The sequence below is a fragment of the Melospiza melodia genome, unplaced genomic scaffold (genome assembly GCF_035770615.1).
Source record: "Melospiza melodia melodia isolate bMelMel2 unplaced genomic scaffold, bMelMel2.pri scaffold_37, whole genome shotgun sequence".
Taxonomy (NCBI): Eukaryota; Metazoa; Chordata; class Aves; order Passeriformes; family Passerellidae; genus Melospiza; species Melospiza melodia.
The window spans coordinates 6,210,081-6,230,958 of NW_026948690.1; positions in this window are offsets into that span (position 1 = coordinate 6,210,081).

The following is a 20,878-nucleotide window of genomic DNA, read 5'->3' on the forward strand; positions in this document are numbered from 1 at the left end:
CATAATTTCCTGATGGAAAGTCTTGTGACCGAAGCTCGACATTGCTCTCCATGAGAGATTCTTGGGAAGAGCAGACAGGAGAAGATTCCTGGAAAACTGAAACAGCTTTCCAGAAGGGAAATGAAAATGAAACAAACAATCGAAGATGTTTTCCTCTATTAATTTCTATGCTCCCCTTTTCCATGTTGCACTACTTCTCCATCCCAGTAATTCCAGATGCACTGCACCTCTAAGATCTGTGACTTAGTGATTTTTAGACACTCTAAAATACCATGAGCCACACACAGTTTTCCTTCCCCTGTTTTTACTGGAAAGCAACACTGGAGGTGTCAGTGCAGTGCTTGGGTCAGGTAGGAATCCTACCCCAAGGGAAGGCGGCCCGACAGTGTTTGACCCTCAGCAAGGACAATGCACAGCAGCAAGCGAGGGGATCGCTGTGCCAGTGTGCAGGAGTCAGGGCTCTGCATCCGGGCTCAGCGCTGCAAAGTTCCCGTGTTTGGGCAGACGGAGGGGCTGTCCCCGGGGCGCGCGGGGCTCGAACGTGGGGCTCGTGGGGCGAGCGGGGAACGGACACGGGGATGAACGGCCCCGGTGCTTCAGTTGCAGTGGCGGCAGCAGCGGCGGCAGCAGCAGCGGAAGAAGCAGCAAAAACAGATTCGTTTTCTCTCTTTCTTTCTCTTATTCTCTTTCTTTCCCTCTCTCTCCCTTTCCCTCTGTCGGGCACCCTTCCCTCGGGGTCCCTTGCCCGGCGTCCCTCTCCTCTCCCCGCCTCCCTCTCCCCTGCAGGGCTGGGCCATGCCCCCGGCCCGCCCCCGGCCCCGGGCGGGGCTGCCCCGTGCCCGGCCCCGGCCGTCTCACCGCGGTCTCGCCTCCGTCCGGCTCTGGCCGTGCTGGCGGTGGCGCTGCCGGGCGGGCATCGGTGCCGGGGGCCGGGGCGGCACCGCCGCCCTTCGGCTCCGCCTGGCCCGAGCCCGGCTCCGGCCCCGAGGCAGGCTCCAGTCCCGGCCCCGGTCCCGGCCCCGGCTCCTCCCGGGGCCCGCGGAGGACACAGGCGGCGCGGCCGCTCCCGCCGCCTCCGCTGCGGCTTCCCCGGCCCGAGCTCCGCCGCTCGGCAGCGCGGCCGGCGGCCCCGAGCCTCCCGTGGCGCGTTCCGAAGATGGAACGCCGGGGCATGGCCGGCCCGGGGCGGGTGAGGGGCGCTCGGGGGCCGTTGCTGGCCCCGGGCCGAGCGCTGACCGCCGCGTCCCGCCCGCAGGTGAGGCGCAGGAGGCCCGGCAGGAGCGGCACCGGCTGGGCTCGCTGCTGGGGCGCGCTCCAGGCATAGCCATGGAGCAGAGAGCCCCGAGAGCGCCCAAGCTGGCCTGGGTGGAGGAGGAGGAAGAAGGCCCTGGAGCTACCCCAGCGCAGGAGATTGAAGAGGTGGTGCCGTTCATTCCACCGCAGGAGGGTGAGTGGCAGAGCTGGGCTGCAGGGCTGGAGCCTGCAGCCAACTTGGCCCCATCCAATCCCATCCCATCCCACCCCATCCCATCCGATCCCATCCCCTGGGCAAATGCCCACGGACAGGACAGAAGAGGGGCCGGGCATACACCCTGCAGGGGCCGTGCTCCATCGCCCTGGAGCATCCCGGGGCTCTCCCTGCCGGGGGAGCACAGTGCTGGGCTGTATTCTCTGGCCTCTCCTGCAGCCCCTCAGCTCTGGCTGTGCTCGCTCTTTGCCAGATGCAGCCCTGGAGCGCACACGGGAGCAGGAACGCACCCATGGCCTCTTCCGCAGCACAGCGCAGGTACCTGCAGCCACCCCCACCTGGGCTGGGCTTGTTGTCCCTGCTCAGCCCAGCACCGTGTGTGCAGCACTCCATGCAACATCCCCGGCTTCTTGCCCTTCTGCTACAGATTGTTGGCAAATTCATGAAGAGGATTCGGGAGGAAGAGACCAGCGTCATGGGCACTGAGCTCAGAGCATACCCTCCCATCTTCAAAACCAACACCAGTGCTGCCCTGCTGGATATGCTTGTGGAGGAGGGTCCTTCCAGTGCAAAGCAAGTAAGCAGCCTGTGGCCTGACTTCCATCCTCCCAACAATTGCTTGGCCTCCCAAGCCACGCCTGCTGCTTACTGTAAGCCTTGAGGCCATGGCAGTGTGGAGGCAAGGGAAGCACTTCTCTGGGGCAGCTGGGGACATTCCTCCCTCTGGCAGCTTTCCAAGTGTCCCCTGCCTTCTCCAGGTGCCTGCCATGGTGAGGTACATCCACCAGTGGCTTGTGGCCAATGATTCTGCCGAGCAGAGGCTGGACAAGGCCCTGCTGAATCTCACCAGAGCACACCCGGATGGCGCAGTGGTGACGCTCCTGCGTGTGGCCCCGTCCTGTGACAGGTATGGGGCCCACCTGCCCAGAGGGCTCAGGCCTCCCCAGCCCATCACCCTGTACCACCTGGCCCAGGTGTGTGACCAACAGAGAGTTCCAGGGCCCTCTGGCTGCTGCCTTTCCCAGCCCTGGCATGTCAGCCCCCAAGCCTGCTGCCATGCTGCCTTGCCGCCCCTCAGGGCTCTGTCCCCACAGGGCTGGGCTGCCTGGCTGCTGCTGGCAAGGGCCAGTGGGCAGAGGCAGAGCCGGTGGTCAGCCCGGGCCCCTGGGGATGCCCAGGCCACGGTGCTGTGTCTGAGACCCGCCCTGAGACAGAGCTCTAACCCTGCAGAGCTGCCATCACCATGTGGAAGACCATCCTGTGCTTGCCCAGGACTGCAGAGCCAGTGCAGCTGATACTCCTGGATGTGCTGGGGAGCTGGCCAGAGCGCAGCACGTGCACCTCCGATGGGGACGAAACGGGTGTCTTTGGCCTTGCTGTGAGTTTCTGACACTGGCCTTTGCTGGCCCCAAGGCTGCCTCTCCAGCAGCTCTCCTTCCTCCTTCCCCCACTGCATCTCCCTGCCTCAGGCGCTGGCCTGAAACCTGCCCCAGTGGCAGCTTCAGGCCCACCAGGCCCCGTGCTCCCCCTGCCAAGGTCTCTCGGGGTCTCTCCCTGCCCTGCTCAGGCTCTGCCACACAGACACCTGGGCACTGAGCGCTGTCTCGTGGGGCTTTGTCCATTGCAGGCAACCGTGGTGATGTGGAAGATCCTCCAGGAGCCCCGTGTCCCACGTGTAGTGACGCTGTATTTCCCCCACCTGTTTGTGCATCTGCTCTTCCAAGTGTTCTTCAGCACAGAAGAGATGCCAGAGGAGGTGGATACCTTCTGGAAGAAATGCCAGGAAGAGCACGGCCTTGCCACCAGCCCCAACAGGTGCTCCATCCCACTCCTCCTGTCCCTGCCATGTGGCCTGCAAAGGAGCCAGTGCTGCCAGTGTGACCTGGGCTTTGCTCTCTGCCCACAGGTTTGCAGTGCAGACCCTGCAGTCTCTGCTCTGCCTTCTCCAGTGTGAGCAGGTGGTGGTTTCAATGGAAGGCAAGTGTGGCTGGGACACGCTGCTCTGCGTCGATACCCATCACTCTGCCGTGGCTCTGCTGGCCGGGTTAGAACCCCCTTCTCCCCATTGCTCCTGGCATTTGTGCCCTGTGCCCGGGCTGTCCCACACAGTCCCCGTGGCTGGGGCCAAAGGGACGAGCGACAGCCAAGCAGACTGGAAAAGGCTGGGAAAGGGGGTGCCCAGGAGCGGCCACACCTCAAAGGGCCCAGGTCCCCTGGCAGTGGGTGGTGGGGAAAGACAAGAACCATGTGAGTCAGTGCTGGGAGAGGCTTCCCCCCCCTGCCCCCTGGCTCAGGATCTTAATGCCATTTTCTGCCTTGCAGGGAGATGTGCCATGCATCCAGGCCCTTGTGTAAAAGCATCTTATGCTGCCTCCTTGACATGCTCAGTGAAGAGATGCCATACTGGGATTTCCCTGCCCTGGCATTCCTTGCGGAGGTGAGCCTGAAGGCCAGCATGACCTGGCTGAGCTGCCTCCCAGCTCTCTGCCCTCTCAGCCGCCTGGGACGGTGCCCGTGCCCTGTGCTGCTGCCTGGGCCCAGCCCCATGCGGCTCCGGGCTCCTGCCGGCCGGCTCCCCCGTCACTGCCCTGTGCCTTGCAGGTCCTCGAGTGCCTGGACTTGAAGGACTGCAGGGACAGCATCATGGATGTCTTGTCATGGCAGCTGCGGAGGGAGCGTGCAGACATTGGCAGCCAGCTGCTCAGGGTCCTCCTCCCGCGCAGGGACCATTCCCCACTGGTGAGAAGGGGGCAGTGGCAGAAGCCGTGCAGGCAGCGTGGGGCTGGGCAACGCAGTCGCTTGGCCCTGCCTGGGCTTTGTGCGCTGGGGCAGCTGCCCCCAGCTCTCCTGCCTCCCGCTTCAGCTGCCCCAGTGCTTCAGGACAGGCCTTTGGCCTCTGGGCCCTGCGGCAGCAGGGTGGCCTTTCACAAACTTGCCTTCCACGCAGGCCGAAAGAATGCGGGGCCTGACTGAAGGGCTCGTGGAGCTCCCGCAGGTCAGGGTGACCACCATGCTACTGGACTATCTGTTCCTGGATAATGGTGCCCCAATACCCAGCCCCATGGCCCTGCAGCTGGCTAAGGTGTTCCTGCCACTCTTTGACAACGTAAGGCTCTGTGCCCCCAGCCACGGCCACTGGCTGCTGCCCGCACACTTGGTGCCCTGTGCAGATGCAGGCCTGTGCCAATGTGGTCCAGAATCAGCTGCTGCAGAGCTCTTGCTGCCTTCCTGTTCTACAGGGTGACAGCCAGGTGCAGCAGCTCTCCATGACTGTCTTTCAAAACTTGATGTCTGCTGTAGAAGAAGAAGGAAAAACGCTCCTGATGACACAAGTGTGTGAGAGCCTGCTGCCACTGCTCTTCCATTGCCATAATGAGAATCTGCTTGTGGCACAGGTGAGGACTCGTGGGCTGCTGCTGTCCCCCTGGCAGGGGGCTCGGCTGCTTCCTGCCCTGCGCCTGTTGGACTGCAGCCTCCTCCAGGCTGCAGCTCCTGTGCCCTGGGCTCTGGGGCCATCTCCGCATCTCTGCTGTTCTCCAGACTTCTCGGGAAACGCTCCTTTGTGCGGTCAAGTTCCTGAAAAGGAAAGCTCTTGAAAAAACTGTGAAGAAAGAGAAACTCTCCAAGTTCACTGAGCTCCTGGTAAGGATGGCCTGCAAGCCCCAGCCTCAGCCTGGAGAAGGCCCCTGAGGACGGTGCTCAGTGTGCGGGGCTGGCAGCTGTGTCCCGGCCCGGTGCTGCACGCAGAGGCCGCGCGGGCTCTTCTCCAGGCTCCCGTGGGCCCGAGCCGGGTGCCCACGGAGCCCCGGCCCGGCGGGGCTGCAGGGCGGCACCGCGGCTCCCCGGGCAGCAGCCGGCCCTCTGCCCCCTCCCCTCGGGAGCCCTTGGCCAGCGGCTGCTGGCCGCGCCTCAGGGCTGTGCGGGGAGGGGGGGCCGGGGCTGGGTGCAGGCAGCGCCGGGCCCAGGGGCTGAGCCCACGCCAACCCTTCCCTCCTGTCGCTCTCTGCAGCTGGCAGAGGACAGGAGCCGAGCGGCCGAGCACCTGCGCCGGGCCATGCGCTACCTCGAGAGCCCACAGGAGCCCCTGCGAGAGGCGGCCATCAGGTTCATGGGTGAGTCCCGAGCCCGGGCTGCCCCTCCCCTCCCCGGCCCGCCGCAGCTCGGCCCCAGCCCCGCCTGCTGCCCCGGCAGCGCCAGCCGTGCCCTGGGGCGCCGTGCAGCCCCACCTGGCCTGGGCATCGCTGCTGCCGCCCTCTGGCAGCCGTGCCCTGGGCCGGCAGCGTGCGGACAGGGCCGGGCTGAGCCCTGCCGGGCCAGCAGCCCGTGTGGCCACAGCGCCGGCAGCGCCGCTGGCAGGGAGCTGTGCCGCTGGGGCCGTGACAGGCTCTGTGTTCACAGGCATGGCCGGGCGGCGCCTGAGAGGGCAGCAGCAGGAGCTGCAGCTGATCTGCACTGGTGAGTGAGGGCAGCCGGCTGACAGCGGGGGCTGCCGGGGCAGCTGCAAGCCCTGCCCCAGCTGCGGAGGGCTCTGCTCCCGTGGGCAGAGCACACGGAGCTTTCAGGGCCACGTGGGCCATTGGTGGACAGCAGCTTTGGGCTGATCCCCTTGCTCCCTGCTCCCTCCTGGCCATGGCAAGACCCGGCTGGGATGGTCTTGGCAGGGGGCTCTCCTGGGCTCCCCGCAGATCCGGCTCTGACCGTGCCTCTGTTCCTCCCTCTTGCAGCCCTGGAACCCCTGACAGAGGACACGAGCAGTGCCGTGTCGCAGCTGGCACTTGAAACACTGCATGTCCTCCGGGCAATACAGCGTGGGCGATATTCCACCATCTGGAGGCTGCATGATCAGCTGCACAGGGCATGGCGGAGTCGGCCTCGCCTGTCGGGGCTCGGCTGCTGCACTGCCAGATGACTGAGGAGGAGAGCTGATCTGGGAGGCTGTCTTTGCTGGGGCAACCTGAGCCAGGGGTAATTTTCCTTTTCTTGAAGATTTTTCTTTTCTTCTTTTCCCTTTTTTATCTAGTTTGTAAATAAATAATATAGAGTATATGTCATGATATATATTTGTATATATTATAGATTATTGTAAATAATTCAATTCTAGAATGTGTTATGATACACAGACTGCCAGGAGCTTTTCTTTGCTGCCCAGGGTCTGCAGGGCAAGAGGCAGGAAAGGGTGAAAAGGGAGCTTGTGCTCAGCAGCACAGCAGGCTGAGGGGTCCTGAGGCCCTGCAGGGGGAAAAGGGTGCTTGCGCTCAGCCAGCTGCCCAGGCGTGCAGTGGTCAAGGGAAAATGGCCAGAAGCCCCTTGTCCTGTGGTGGTTCTGCTGAAGCCTTTGTGCTGCCCACAGAGCGGCTGGGCAGGGGCCGGGGCTGCGGGGATCCCTGTGAGAGCGGTGCCTGGAGATGGCCACAAGCCCTGTGCCAGGAAGGAACCACCCTCTGTATCCTGCTGCCTGTGTGCTGCTGGCTCCCTTGCTGAGGGCTCCCAGGTGCCTCTGGATGGGGCTGCTCTGGAGCTGCTGTGGGGCTGCGGCGCTGCTGCCGGGCAGCTTGGCCGGGCTGGGGCAGCCCCTGAGGGGCTGGGGCGCTGGCAAGCCCTGAGCAATGGGCTATCAGAGGCCACAAGCAGCCCTTGTTTGCTTTGGGATCACTGTGATTTTGGGGGGCAGTGCAGGGGGGAAGAGAGAAAATGTGGGCTTTCCTCAGCCATGGCTGGGTTTTTCCCTACCATGTAGGAGTTGGGCCTTCCTCAAGGCTCTGACAGAGATAAGAGTTTTTCCATTTTTCCTTGTTTTCCCTTTTTGCATCTAATCTCATTTCAATAATGTGTTGTTTGTTTTTCCAGAGGAAGCGTTCCAGGTGGTCCAGTGTGGATGGGGAAGTGCTGGGGAGCAGCTGTGGCGTGGATGGGCCGTGCCCTTGGAGAAGGCTGGGGCCATGGTTTGGGAGCAGCTTTTCTTGCAGCTGTGGCTGGCGTGAGGTGGGTCCCTGTGTGCTTGGCAGGGTGGGATCAGAGCTTTTGGGAGATGGCAGCGAGCACAGGAACATCCTGCTCTGGGCAGCTGCTGAGGGCTGGATGTGCCGTGGCTGGCTGCAGGCTGGGCACATGTGCTGCCCTCCTGCTCTGCTGCCAAAGGCAGCAGGGATGGGCAGCTCTGGGCACAGCTCTGGGCACAGCCAGCATGGCCTGGGCACCGCAGACCTTGGCACAAGGGCACAGGAGCCCTCAGCTGACGGGCGCTTTCTGCTTTCTCTCCTTGCAGCCGGGCTCTGCGGGTGCTGAGGCTGCTCTGAGCTCTGCCAGGGCTCTGCTGGGCTCAGCCCTGGGCCCAGCTGGGCTGGCTCTGCACTCACATTGCTCTGACAGCTCTGCATCAGACGAGCCCGTTGTCAGCACAGTGCCTGAGCTTTCTGCTGTAGGTGAGTGAGACTCTGCTGCAGGCCCAGAGATTGCAGCTGGGGACACACATCCAACTGGCAAGGACCCAAACTCTCCACAGTCCCAGCTGAACGCCTGGATCTGCACAGGGTGTTTTGTCTGTCCCATTCTTCCTTCTTGACTGGCTGGAATTGTGCAATTGCAGTTTGTTCCTCCTCTAGCAGTGCCACGAGTGGGCCAAAGCTGGCGAGTGGGCCGTGCTCCTGAGGCAGTGCAGTCTGGAGCTGGTGGATGGAGAATTGCCCTTCTGCACTTCCAAACCAGAGCAAAAAGCCGTAAGTGGGACTTTGTGACTCTAAGAAACTCTTGGCAGTTTCAAAGGGAATGTGCAGCTCATTAGCAGGGTGAGAAGGAAGGTCATCTTCTAAAGGATTTGGGCTTTGACAGAGTTTCCATTCCCAGTCCGGCTTGGAGCTGGAAGGGCACAAAGCGATTTCCTCTTGCTTTGACCACAATTTCAAATACCAGTGTTGGGAACAAAGCCCAAAATCTTTTAAGAGGCTGCTGAGGTCAGTAAGATGGATCCATGCCATCAGCACATTTACAATGTAAAGAACTGAGTTCTCTTTTGAAAAAGATCATTTACCTCTTAATGCAAAGAATGTATCTTTGCATTTATATTTTGGTTTTTTCACTAACATTGTGTTATGTTTTTTCACTAACACTTGGATTTTATTCTTATCTTTTACAATTTACCTATTTTTTTCCTTTTTCCTTTTTTTTCCCTCTAAATAGAAAACATGTCCTACAGAAGAAATGTCCTTTGCTCCTGGTTCCCGTGTGGTGCAGCTCCCTTCCTGCTGGCTGAGCTGCTCAGGCAGAGCCCGGCAGCTCCTGGCCCTGCAGGGCTGAGGCTTTTCCCCGTTGCTGGGCACAGACTGATGGAGCAGCACTGCTGAACACGGGCACACAGAGGGACCAGCAGCAGCTGCCTTTGGCCACCTGAGGCTCCAGGGCCCAAACTCTGAGCAGCCAGGGCTGGAAGAGACTGGCAGGATCGGATCCCTGACTCTGGGCCAGGACTGCACAAATGACCCCACAGCAGCAGCAGCAGCAGCAGCAGATGGAGCTGACTTTGAGCACAGCCCCTGCCCCTCTTGCCTCCCGTGTGCAGCGGTGTCACAGCAGCCTGAGGCACCTGGGAGCCCCCAGTGCCAGCAGGGACTGGAGATGGCAGCCCTGGGCTCCTGGAGGCTGTGCAAGGAACGGAGCTGGGCACTCCCTGTCCATGGGGAGCTTCCAGATGGATAACGCTGCTGTGCCCAGGCAGCTGCAAGGGCACAGAAAGGAGGCTCTGGAGCACTGGATCTGTGCCAGTGCCACAGTCCTGGGCAGCAGCCAGCGAGCCCTGGGGGAACAGAGGGCACAGCAAGAGGGACAGAACCAGGCAAGGGCAGAGACTGGAGAGAGCCAGGCCCGGGAGCAGGAGCAGCTGCTCCATTGCACTCTTGGAGAAAACTCTTGGCTGGTTCAAAGCGCTGAAAGGCGTAAAGGGCAGAGAGGAGGCCACAGCAAACAATGCTCCTGTTTGCACAGCCTCCCCTCTCCGTATCCCAGAAGGAATTGCATGGACTGTGTTCTTCTCTCCAAGCCGTCTCGTTCAGCATGAGCAGCTCAGCACCAGGAGCTGAAGGAGCTGAAGCCTCAGGCCACAGGAGCTGGGCAAGAGGGAACTTTTGGAGCAAAGGAATGCTGCTAAAATAGCCCCTACTGAATGCAGTGGATAGAATCATGGAATCACGGAATCCTTTCTGTTGGAAAAGCACTCTGAGCTCACCCAGCGCAGCCGCTCACCCAGCAGTGCCAAGCCCAGCACTAAACCACGTCCCTGAAGTGCCAAGGCCTGGACACCAGCCCTGAGTGAGGCCTGGACAGCAGGCCCTGAGCCAAAGGTGGCCTCTGGATGAACCTTCCAAGCAAAGGTTATCTTTGTATCTGCTCCCTGATGAAATATGCATGGTCATTAGGCTCTGTAATAGATGTAGCCACTCATTAGTGAGACATGTATTGACCTTTGTGTATTTAGAAGCCAGACAAGGCCATGAAATCTGACATCTGGCCTTGTTTGGGGCTGAAGGATCAAAGTCAGCTCCCTTGGTTCCTCCTTGAGCCCTGGCCAGGCTTTGGGAGGGACCCAAGAGGAGGATGAAAGCAGATGTTGCCACCCTAGCAGTGCTGTCAGTTTGTTCATTCAGCACTGTCAGAGCTGGGCCCTCTCCCAGCGGGGTTGGAGCCTCTCCTGGGGCTGGAGGCACCTGCAGGGATTCCCAGTGCCCAGGAGTGGCTCTGCAGCCCTTGGCTGTGACAGCTTCCCCAGCTGCTGTGTGGGTCTGGGGGATGGTAAAGGCTGAGGGTAAATGCTGCTGGACCTTTCTTAATCACTGCAGGCAATCTGTGGTGGGGATGGTTGGGTGCATTGCTGAGCTGCTCCTTTTGTGATTCTTTGCTGCTCTGAACTGCAGTGAATGACACTGATTCCTTCAGTTGGAGTCAGTGTCTTTGGTGCTGACTTTGCCCACTGGTAAAACAAAACTGGCACAGTCTGGCCAGATCCCAACAAAATGTCACTTGTTCAATGTAAATGTGAGGAATCAGTCCCATCAGAAATTCCCAGCTGGGAAGCCCTTCCCTGGACTTCCCTGGCTCTGGAATGGGCTGAGGTTGGAGCCCTGTGTGGGCAGTGGGGCAGTCGGGTAAAAGAAGCTGCACCCCTGGATGGCTTCAAATGCACCCAAAAATTGCAAATGGAAAAGGAAAAGACCTTGTGGGTTTAGGCAGACAAAGATGAATTTCTTAAGAGTCCATTGGACACAGCACCTTCAGAAGGAACAATTATTGTTGGAATGCTCCCACATGGATCAACAGAAGAAGGTTTTAATCTTAGCCCATATGCACCTGTGCAAGTGAAATAATAATATAATAAATAAGTATATACATATTTATAGGATAATAAGACCTTCATGTTTATATTTATGGATTTATATATATATGTGTCTATATCTACATATCTATATCTATATTTCTATAACAATATGTACATATAAAATAAGAATAATGTGAAATAGTGCTGACAATACTAATTTGGTATCTTTGGCTGCTCAAGGATGTAACACTAAATACCCTACAGAACAGGATTGGCCAGGACCTTAATGTCAGTTGCCAACTTTGTGAGATTGTATACAATGAAAAAGGAGGAAGGGAGGAAACTGGCTATTTTTGCAGCGTTTGCTGATACTGTGATGCAGAGTGCTTTGTCTGTTCCTATGAAAAATACAGTGATTAAGCCTGCAGGGTTTTTCATGTACCAGATTATGCACAAGCTGCAGGATTGGTTGCACGGGTGAAGGGGTAGTTAAAAGAGCAGTTGGAAAAATGAGGAGATGGGAACCTTTGCCCATGGAGAACCCATCTCCCAGATGTGCTCCATGCCCTTCACAATGGCCCACTGGGGAAATGGAAACCCCCTGGCTGTGCACGGCTGCCCCCAGTTTGCAAATCCAGCCATGGGCAGTGAGACTTGGGCTGCCTGGGAAATTGTTCTGGCTGTGATGGCCCCTGGCAGGGCCAGCCCAGAGGCTGCAGGGCTGGGCCTTCATGCATTGGAATTCATTAGGAGAAATTCAAAGCAAATGAGAGCTATCAGTACTGAAACAGGAGTTCAGATTCCTCCAGGACACTTTGCTTTGGTAACTGCTCCCTTGGAGCTTGGCCTTGCAAAGCGTTCCTGTCATGGCAGGAGGAATTGATGCAGAATATTAAGGAGAAATTACAGTAATTCTGTTAAGCTATAGTGACCAGGATTGGATTATTCAACCCCATGACAGGGTAGCACAATTATTGATCTTGCAATATTAAGAACGATTTTGAAAAACGGAGATCCACCTCCAGTCACCACCGTTTGTGGAGATAAAGGGTTTGGATGCAGCAGACCTGATAATGGAGCCAGATTGTGGGTCCAGAGGCCAAAAGGCCCTTCCGAGGCAGCTGAAGGAGCAGCTCCTAGGAAAGACAACTCTGAGTCCTGGAACCTGGGCAGGAACAATGGGAATGTGTCCCTGCAGCCAAGGATTCTGTGTGAGAACAAGTAGATCTGCCAGGATACTGTTTTACACATCCTGCCAGACCAGATCTCCCTGTTTGCCCCAAGGGCCCCTGTGGAAAATGCTCTGATCCACAGGGCTCCATGGGAAGGCTGCTGTGACACTGAGGGACTTGCACAGGAATTCCATCCAGGAGCCTGGGTGTCCCTCAGGGACTGGGACCCGGCCCCTTCCAGCCAGAGGGGAAAGGGCCCCCCAAGCCTTGTTAGCCACAGACAGCATGGGAAAGCTGAACAGCAAAGGGCCTGGGGGCATTATTCTGGAATTAAAAAAGTGCCAGCTCCAGGCACAACAGAATTCTTGTTCCTAACTCCAATGGGATTGAGAAAAAAGAATGAAGAACGGTGTCACTAAAGTACTCCTGATGTCTGTAAGGTGTACCTTGAAAGTCAGCCAGAATCTTTGTCTGTCACAAACCCCTCCAGTGTTTCACCAAGGGATTGGTCATCAAAATGTAATGATGAGTTATGATGGATTGCTGAGCTTATCCTTTTGTAATTCTTTGCAACTGTGCATGATAGAAATGACACAATTCCTTCAGTTGGTGTCTGTGTCTTTGGTAGTGACCCTGCCCACTGGGGACACAGGGCCCCCTCTTGCCTAAGTGTTACCTGGCAAGGCAAAAGCCCTCCCTCCAAAATTTCCCCCTTCACACCCTGAGCATGATGTGCTCTGGTCTGGGGTGTGCCCGGGTCAGTTGGCGTCCCCTGTCCTGGCCGTGTCCCCTGCCCAGCTCCCCCGCAGCCCCAGCCCCTCCCCAGCGTGGCTGACGAGGGGCAGGACAGGCCTTGGCTGTGCTGCAGCTCAGCAAGAACAAAACCATCTCTGCGTGCCCAGCCCTGTGCTCAGCACCCGGCCCAGCAGTGTCTCAGTGCCAGGGGCTGTGCCCTCAGTCCCTGCCAGGGGTTTCCATGGCAACTGCCAGGCCAGGTGACCCAGGTGTCCCCCCAGTGCCGGTTGCCATGGAAACAGTGCCCAGCCCTGCCCCTTTCTGTCTGGCTGACCTGGCCTTTGGCCCTGGCAGTGCCGGTGGCTGCTGGTTCCTGGTGCCCGAGCGGCCAGCGCGGCACAGGGCAGGTGGCCATGGCACAGCCCCCAGCAAGGGATCCCCTCTGGCTCTGGGCACTGACACCAGCCCTGAGCCAGGGGCCAGGGCAGCTTCCCATGGCCACCAACCATCACAACAGCTCCGGGCATTGGTTGCCATGGCACCAAAGCAAGGAACGGTTCCCTGTGGCCGTTGCCATGGCACCTGGTGGCACCAACGAGTGTCACTGCAATTGTACCTGGAACAGCCCTGGAACCGCTTTGTCCCAGGGTTGCCATGCAGCTGAGGGCAGCAACAGCTGGTGCTCTGCAAGGGCCCTGGGGCAGATGGGAAGGAGCAGCAGAGCAGGGGCTGATCCATCCCCAGTGCGCTGCACAGCCCAGGGCAGTGTCCCAGAGCGTCCCCATGGAGCTGCCAACAACATCCCCCCTCTGCAGCCCTGGCCTCTCCCCCAGCTCACACAGGTGCCCCATCCTTGCAGGCACAGACACGGCAGCACTGGCTCAGCAGCCCCTGTTTGCATTGCACACAGCAGGGGGAGCACCCCCATGCTGGTGGTGTGGGACATGAACCTGAGGGAGCACAAATGCCATCAGCTCTGGGGCCAGCAAGGGCTGGGGGATGGCAGGAAACCACCCAGGTTTGTCTTGGCCTCTGCACTCAGCCATAAAGTTTGTTCCCATCAGCTGGGGGTGCCCTGTGATGGCACTCAGGATGATCTGTTCCATAACCTTGCTGGGCACCCAGGTCAGGCTGACAGGCCTGGAGGTCCCCAGATCCTCCTTCCAGCCCTTCTTGGGGATGGGCTCACACTGGCACCTCCAGTCCTCTGGGAACTCCCTGCTGAGCCAGCACTGATGGTAAATGATGGAGTGCAGCCTGGGGAGCTCATCCACAGCTCCCTCATTGCCCTAGGATGGATCCTGTCTGATCCCATTCACCTCTGAGCATCTGAGTGGCTCAGCAGGTCACCCACTGCTTCCTCCTGGATTCCAGGGGCTGTTCTGCTCCCTGTGCCCATCTACCAGCTCAGGAGAACACTTGTCCTGAGGATAACCTCCCCTAATATTGAAAATTGAAACAAACTAGGGGTAAAGTAGCTCAGCCTTTTCCTTATCTTGTGTTACTATATTCTTTACTGCAACCAATAAAGAGTAGAGGTTCTCCTACTCCTCCTTTTTGCTGTTATTTTTTTTATGAAAACATTTTTATTCTTTTTGCTGAACCCTCCAGGTTAAGTTTTATTAGAGTTTTCAACTCTCAGCTTTTCTTTCTGTATGACCCAGCAACACCCTTAAAGACTTCCTGAGTTGCTGGTCCTTTTTCCACCCCTGAGTCTCCAGAAAAGCTCCATGGGCAGCCAGGCCAGTCATTTTCCTCACTAGCTCATCTTCTGCCACACTGGGACAGGCTGCTTCTTCCCCCTTATGATTACTTTCTTGAAATGTGTCCATTCTTCCTGGATCCCTTTGTTGTTAAGGGCTGTTTCCCTTAAAGCAATCAGTACCTGATTTGGTATTCCCCAAATCTGCAGCTTAAACAGGCTAAAGTCTGCCCTTCCTATTTCCAGTGCAGAATTTTTGTTGCTGCCCCTCCCTCTTTCACAGAACATTGAACACTTCATTATTTCATGGTCACTGTGCCCCAGGCAGACTCTGAGCCACACATCTGCCACCAGCCCTTCTCTGTTTGTGAACAGCAGCAGACAGAGCTTTCCTTGGCAGTGGGAGTGTTACCAAAAATTTAGTAAAACAGAAAATTCCTTAACCCCAATGTAGCATTAAGAAGCAGCATTCTTTATTCAGCTGGATGCATGGGGGAGAGCTCCTCCCAAAGCTGTGCATGCTGAGTACAGGAAAGTTTCTGTTTATATTCTGTATTTTGCATACATATTCATTGATTGTCCTGGACTAAAAATACATATGATAATCATTTCCCTGAAATCATTAATATATTTCCCCTCCCCTTTACCCAGGCATTCTCCTGTACTGGGGGTCTCCCTGGTGGTCCCTGGTGGTCGTGGATCCCAATGTTCCAGTGGGCCTGGCTGAGCTGGCAGGACACTGAGGCTGCTGAACTTCCAGTTCCCCTTCTCACACAATGGGCATTGTGTGGTTTCCACAGGCCTGGGGTTGTGGAGAACAAGCTCCAGGTGTGAGCTCACCTGGTGAAGACAATTTATCATCTGGTACCATGTGGTCACAGAGTGGGCTATGACATCACAGAGTGGGTTATGTGAGGTCATCGAGCAGCCATGGCATCATAGTCTGCCTCTGTGACATCAGAGATCCAGCTCTGACATCACAGGGCAGAGGTCTGACATCACAGTGCAGACAATGACATCACAGACTCTGGTGTGACATCATAGACCAGCTGTGTGACATTGGAGAATGGGCTGTGACATCACAGAGGAGGCTGTGACCTCGCAGAGGGGCTGTGTGACATCACAGAGGCGCTGTGTGACATCCCAGCAGGGCTCTGTCAGGTCACTGGGTTGGTCATTCTGCCCCAGCTCCCCCTCACAGTTTCTCCCAACAACTCCAATGCTGTTCATGCCCAGCAGGGTCCCTGTCCCCCAGGATCCCCCCGGCCCACCTGGAGCCACAGCCTCCACCAAAGGATGTCCCACAGGATCCACCCCAGAGCCTGACAGGGGACAAGGGGCCAGGGCTGTGTGACCAGGACATCAAGGACGGGGATTATCCAGGTCACTGTGGCCTGGGTTGGGTTCCCCAGGGCAGGAGAGATGTCTGGCAGCTGGAGCAGGGTCTGGGAAGGGCCTCCAAGGTGGGGCTGGAGCCCTTGGGCTGTGGGCAGAAGCTGAGGGAGTTGGGCTTGTGCAGCCCAGAGCAGGGAAGGCTGAGGGGCTCCTCATCCCAGCCTGGCAGTGCCAGCAAGGAGGGGATGGAGAACACAGAGCCAGGCTCTTCACAGGGGGCTGGGGGGAGACAAAAGCCAATGGGTGGAAGGGGAAAGAGGGGAGATCAGCCAGGGCATGAGCAGATGAAATGAGTCAGGCTGCTTTCAGCATTTCCTCAACACCAAGAGCAGCCTGACCTCCCTTCTCCATCCACCACTGATAGATTTGCAAATCAGGAATTGTTTGAGCTGTTCTGTCCTCAGTCCAGGACAAGAATCCTGATACAAGAACTTAATTGTGTTTATATCTATCACAGAACCACAATAGTCAAAAATTAATTTTAGTATGCAAATCAGTTGTGAACAGTGGACTCATCAGACATGCTGGGACATTGCACATAGTTCAGGGAAGAGTTTGTAATTGTGTGATTGTTATTTTAATATAGTAATTTTTACTAAGTTATATCCTGTTCAGCTGTGGTCTGTTGGCTAGGTCCAGTGTGGGCTGGAGGGAGCTCAGATTTGCACAAGGCTGCTCTGAGTGCCAGCCTTGGATGGGGAAAATGGTGGGGTGGGGGTAGGGACAGAGTCTGATTGATTATCAGCCATGAAAGGTCCTGATTTTCATACCCAGTCAAACTGCATGAGGAGGTACTTGGATTCAATGTCAATTGGAGATTGCACATTTCAATGAATTACTAGTAAAAAAAAAATTACAGGACCTAAAAAATATTTTCTTGCTGTTTTTTTAAATTCAGGGTATTCACATTGAATTGGCTTCTGAAATCTGACTAATTAACCACACATTTGATTTGAACAAATTATTAATGAAATCAAATTATTCCGAGAAGCTTAGCTTGTTTAGCTGTTCTGAATGTTAATGAGCCCTGGGACACTGAATTCCTGCACTGAAGAGCTGAAGGCTGAACAAGCCTCTGGAGCAGGAAAATTCAGCAGCAGCCTTCAAGTTGCTGAGGATGTCAGCAGCCCCCACTGAGGCCATCCCTGCCCAGAGACCGTGGGGGAATGGGCAGACAAGGAGAGCGTCCCTGGGGCTGGGGCAGCACAACTCAGAGGCACCAGCGGCTCCAGCTGGGAAATGGAGTGTGGAATGGGGCTGGGAAAGCACTGCCTGGGTTGGGCCAAGCAGGGCACAAAAGCCTTGAATTCCATCCAGTAGAAAACTCTGTCAAGGAGATATTTAAAAGGAATTACAATTGTTTCTGTATTCTGAATTGGACTTCCTGGAGAAATACCAACAAGAGATCCTCAGGAGCTCAAAAGAACAAAACAGTCTTTACTGGTAACTTTAGAAAATCAGAGAATTTTTGGCAAAATATTTAATATGACATTCAATCAACACAGAACACTTCTTAAAGCAATGACTTGGCCCTTTCAACTTCACAAACTCTGAGCTATTTGAATTTTACAATTCTCAAATTTGCAAAAGGAACAAAATAGAAGAAAAGGACAGAAAGAGAGAGAGGCAAAAAGGATACAGAGGAGCATACACAGACGTACCAACTCCTGGATTCCAGTAGCGTTCAGATGGAAATTCCAAGAGGAGGTAGGGTCAAGATGTGTGCTTGCCTTGTGGTCAGCCTTCAATACCCGTTGGTTTCCCTGGGCCCTTCCCCCAGGTGGGCCTTGGGCTCATTTGGTCCCTCAGGAGCTGGGGGGCTGCAGAGGTGGCTGTGGAGCATTGCCTGTGCTGTGCCAGGGACTGGCAGCCACTGCTGGGCTGGGATAGAGGCTCTGGGGGGATTGGGGTTCCAGGGCAGGGCAGGGCTGGGGTTCCAGGGCAGGGGAGGGCTGGACCTGCCCCTTCCTCCCCTATTGGAATAAGATCCAATATTACCAGGTAGATTGTGCCTGGGCTCCTCTGACCCCTGCTCCTGGGCCAAAGGCGGCAACTGTGGTGTTTCACCTCAGAGACACTTTTGGCTGGCTGGATGGTGCAGCTGAGCACCGAAACAAGTCCTGGCTTGTAGAAACTCAGTTTGCCTCAGGTGAGAAGGCTTCAGGCTAAGGTGAGGAGGAAAAGGAGACAGATTCTGCCGGAGGGTTAATATCAAGAGTTTATTCCATGGTCACAGACGTCTGAATCTTAGGTAACATCTCCAACAGAATCCTCACCGCATGGCCTGAGTGACTTTTTAGGCTCCGGGGGAAGGGGGAGGGAAGGGACAGGTGAGCCACCAACCAGGGGGGAGGGGCAGGGTCTCAGGCAACGATGACACCCAGACAGACCAATGACCTCTGGGCACAGGGGCATCTTTTGAACCTGAGCAACCACCTTGCTGGAATGTTAAGACTGATTGACAGCCCCGCAGGGGGCGAGGGGGAAGGGGAAGAGAGATATTGCCACACCTGGGAAGGGGCTGGGAAGTTTAAAACAGGAAATTGCAACACACTGCAACACTCCCCACACAGGAAATGTCTTGAGCCAAGAAACTCCTCCACTCTGTCACAATAGGGAATACTGGAGGTGAAATCCCAATTCTGGCCATGGGCACCTAGATAAGAAGGACAGTTCTTTTCCTTAGGAATGAAAGCCCCAGTTCTCAGTAAATTTCTGGTTTGATTGTTTGGATTCTGTTTGGTTTTGTTGTTGCTTTGTTTCATTGTTGTGCCTGAAGTGTCCAGTCACCAGCAGAGTGACTCTTGCCAAGGAACTTTGTGCTGCTGTCCCTTAATATTCAGTCTGGTTTTTGCTGCTCCCTTGCTGGGGATTTTTTCAGCGCTCTCAAGGCCTCGTTGGTAACAGGGTGAAGGAGCCCTGGCCCAGGCTCTGGCCCTGGGGGACACGGGGACGCTGCCGGGGGGTCCCTGTCCCTCTATTCCACCTCAGGGCCCCGGCCCCCCGTCCCAGTGTCAGGCTCTGGGGTCGATCTCGTGGAACATCCTCTGGGGGAGGCTGTGGGGCTGGGGGCGGGGGGACCCGGGGGGACAGGGGACCCTGCTGTGCACGAACAGGGTTGGACTGCTCTGGGGGGAACTGTGAGGGGGGCTGGGGCAGAGTGACCTCCCCAGGGACCTCACACAGCCCCTGTGATGTCACATTGCCCCTGTGATGTCACACTACCCCCGTGATGTCACACTACCCCCGTGATGTCACACTGCCCCTGTGATGTCACACTGCCCCCGTGATGTCACACTGCCCCTGTGAAGTCACACAGCCCCTGTGATGTCACACTGCCCCTGTGATATCCCAGAGCCAACTCTGAAACTCCACGCTATGATGTGATACAGCTGCTCTGTGATGTTACACAGCCACCCAGTGTTGTCACAGCCCACTCCCTGATGTCACAGAGCCACCTTCTATGATGGCAGGATCTGCTCTATGGCCTCACACTCTATTATGTCACAGCCAGCTCTGTGATGTAACAACCCCCCTCAGTGATGTCACAAAACCCTCTCTGTGATGTCATACTGACACTCTGTAAGGTCACAGCACATACTTTGACCTCAATGCCAGCTCAATGATGACATGCAGCCATGCCATGATCTCACAGCCTGTTCTGTGATGTCACAAAGTCCCCTCTATGACGCTGTAGCTGCTCAGTGACCTCACACAACAAATTCTGTGATGTCATAGCCCAGTCTGTGACCTCACACAGCCCACTCTGTGCTGTCACTCAGCCCCTTGCTGACATCGCAGCTGCTCTGTGCCTCTATGACACAGCCACAGAGGTGCTGCTGTGACACAGCCCCCTCTGGGCCATCCCACAGCCCCTGCCAGTGGTGAGCCCCTGTGAGCTCTGTCTGTGCCCTGCTGGTGTCCCTGAGGGGCCCTGGCAGTGCCCCAGCCCTGCTGGGCTGTGCACAGGAGCTGCTCCTGGCCAGAGCTGTCTCTCTGCAGCGCTGCCCTTGCCAGGAGCTGCCTCTGGGCCAGGAGCCCGGCCCAGCTCAGCAGCACAGACACAGCACAGGGACTTTATTGAGCCTCTGGGGCTTTGGTGCTCTTTGCATCAGACTCAGTCCCTCAAAGTGTGCTCCAAAAACCTTCTCAGGGACTCAAAAAGAGGGTGAAACACTGAAGTTTCTCATACTTTAAATAGATCCATCTGAGAGACAGGACTGAGAAAATGTCCCCAGGTTCCAGGTAGAGAAGAACACTGGTGGCAGTGATGACAGCAGGGGACAAGCAAGGGAAAGGTGTCTCTGCTGCTGAGCAAACCTTCGCCTCTGTCCCTGCAGGCTGTCAATATCCCCGGCTGCCCCACCTGGCTGGGCCCTTCCTTTGCTGACAGCTCTGCCTCCTGCCTGCCTCTGCCTGCCCACACAAAGCCTGGGGCTGCTCCAGGCTCCTGCTGGGGACATGCTGCACCACAGCCCTGCCCTGACAGGGAAATTCCTTTCTGCTGGTGTTCAGTCTGGACCTCCCAAGCTGCACTTGGTGCTATTAGGTCTTCTTCAGTCTTATTCCTACTATGAAGAAAAGCTCCAGCCTCTCTGAAACCACCCATCCATCCCTCCCAGCCTATTCCCTTTCAATCCTCAGTCTCTACACCACTGACCACAGAGGCCGCAGACTCTCCCTGCTGGTTTTGTGATGAGGCCTCCAAACCCCATTCTGGGAGATTTTTGAGTCCTCTCCAAGGTCTGTGAAAAGGGAAAAATAGCATTTTTAGTTATTTTCTCCTAAATCCTACCGTGACAGAAAATGGGTCAGTATCTTTAAACTGAATGGGGACAAAATAACATTTGTTAGAAGGAGGAAATATTTTACAATAAGAAAGTGGCAGGAAACTGCAGCTGTTTTTCCAGAGAAGTGGATTCCCCATCCCTGGAATTGTCCAAGAGCAGGAGCTTTGTGCAACCTCTCCCATTGAAACCCGCTCATCCCCAGTGACAGAATTCCTGCATTGTGGGTTCTCTGATGTGCTGGGTGCCCTCACAAGGCTTCTGGCCAGAATGTCTGCTGAGGGCAGCCAGGCTGCTGCTGGGGCAGTGACCTCA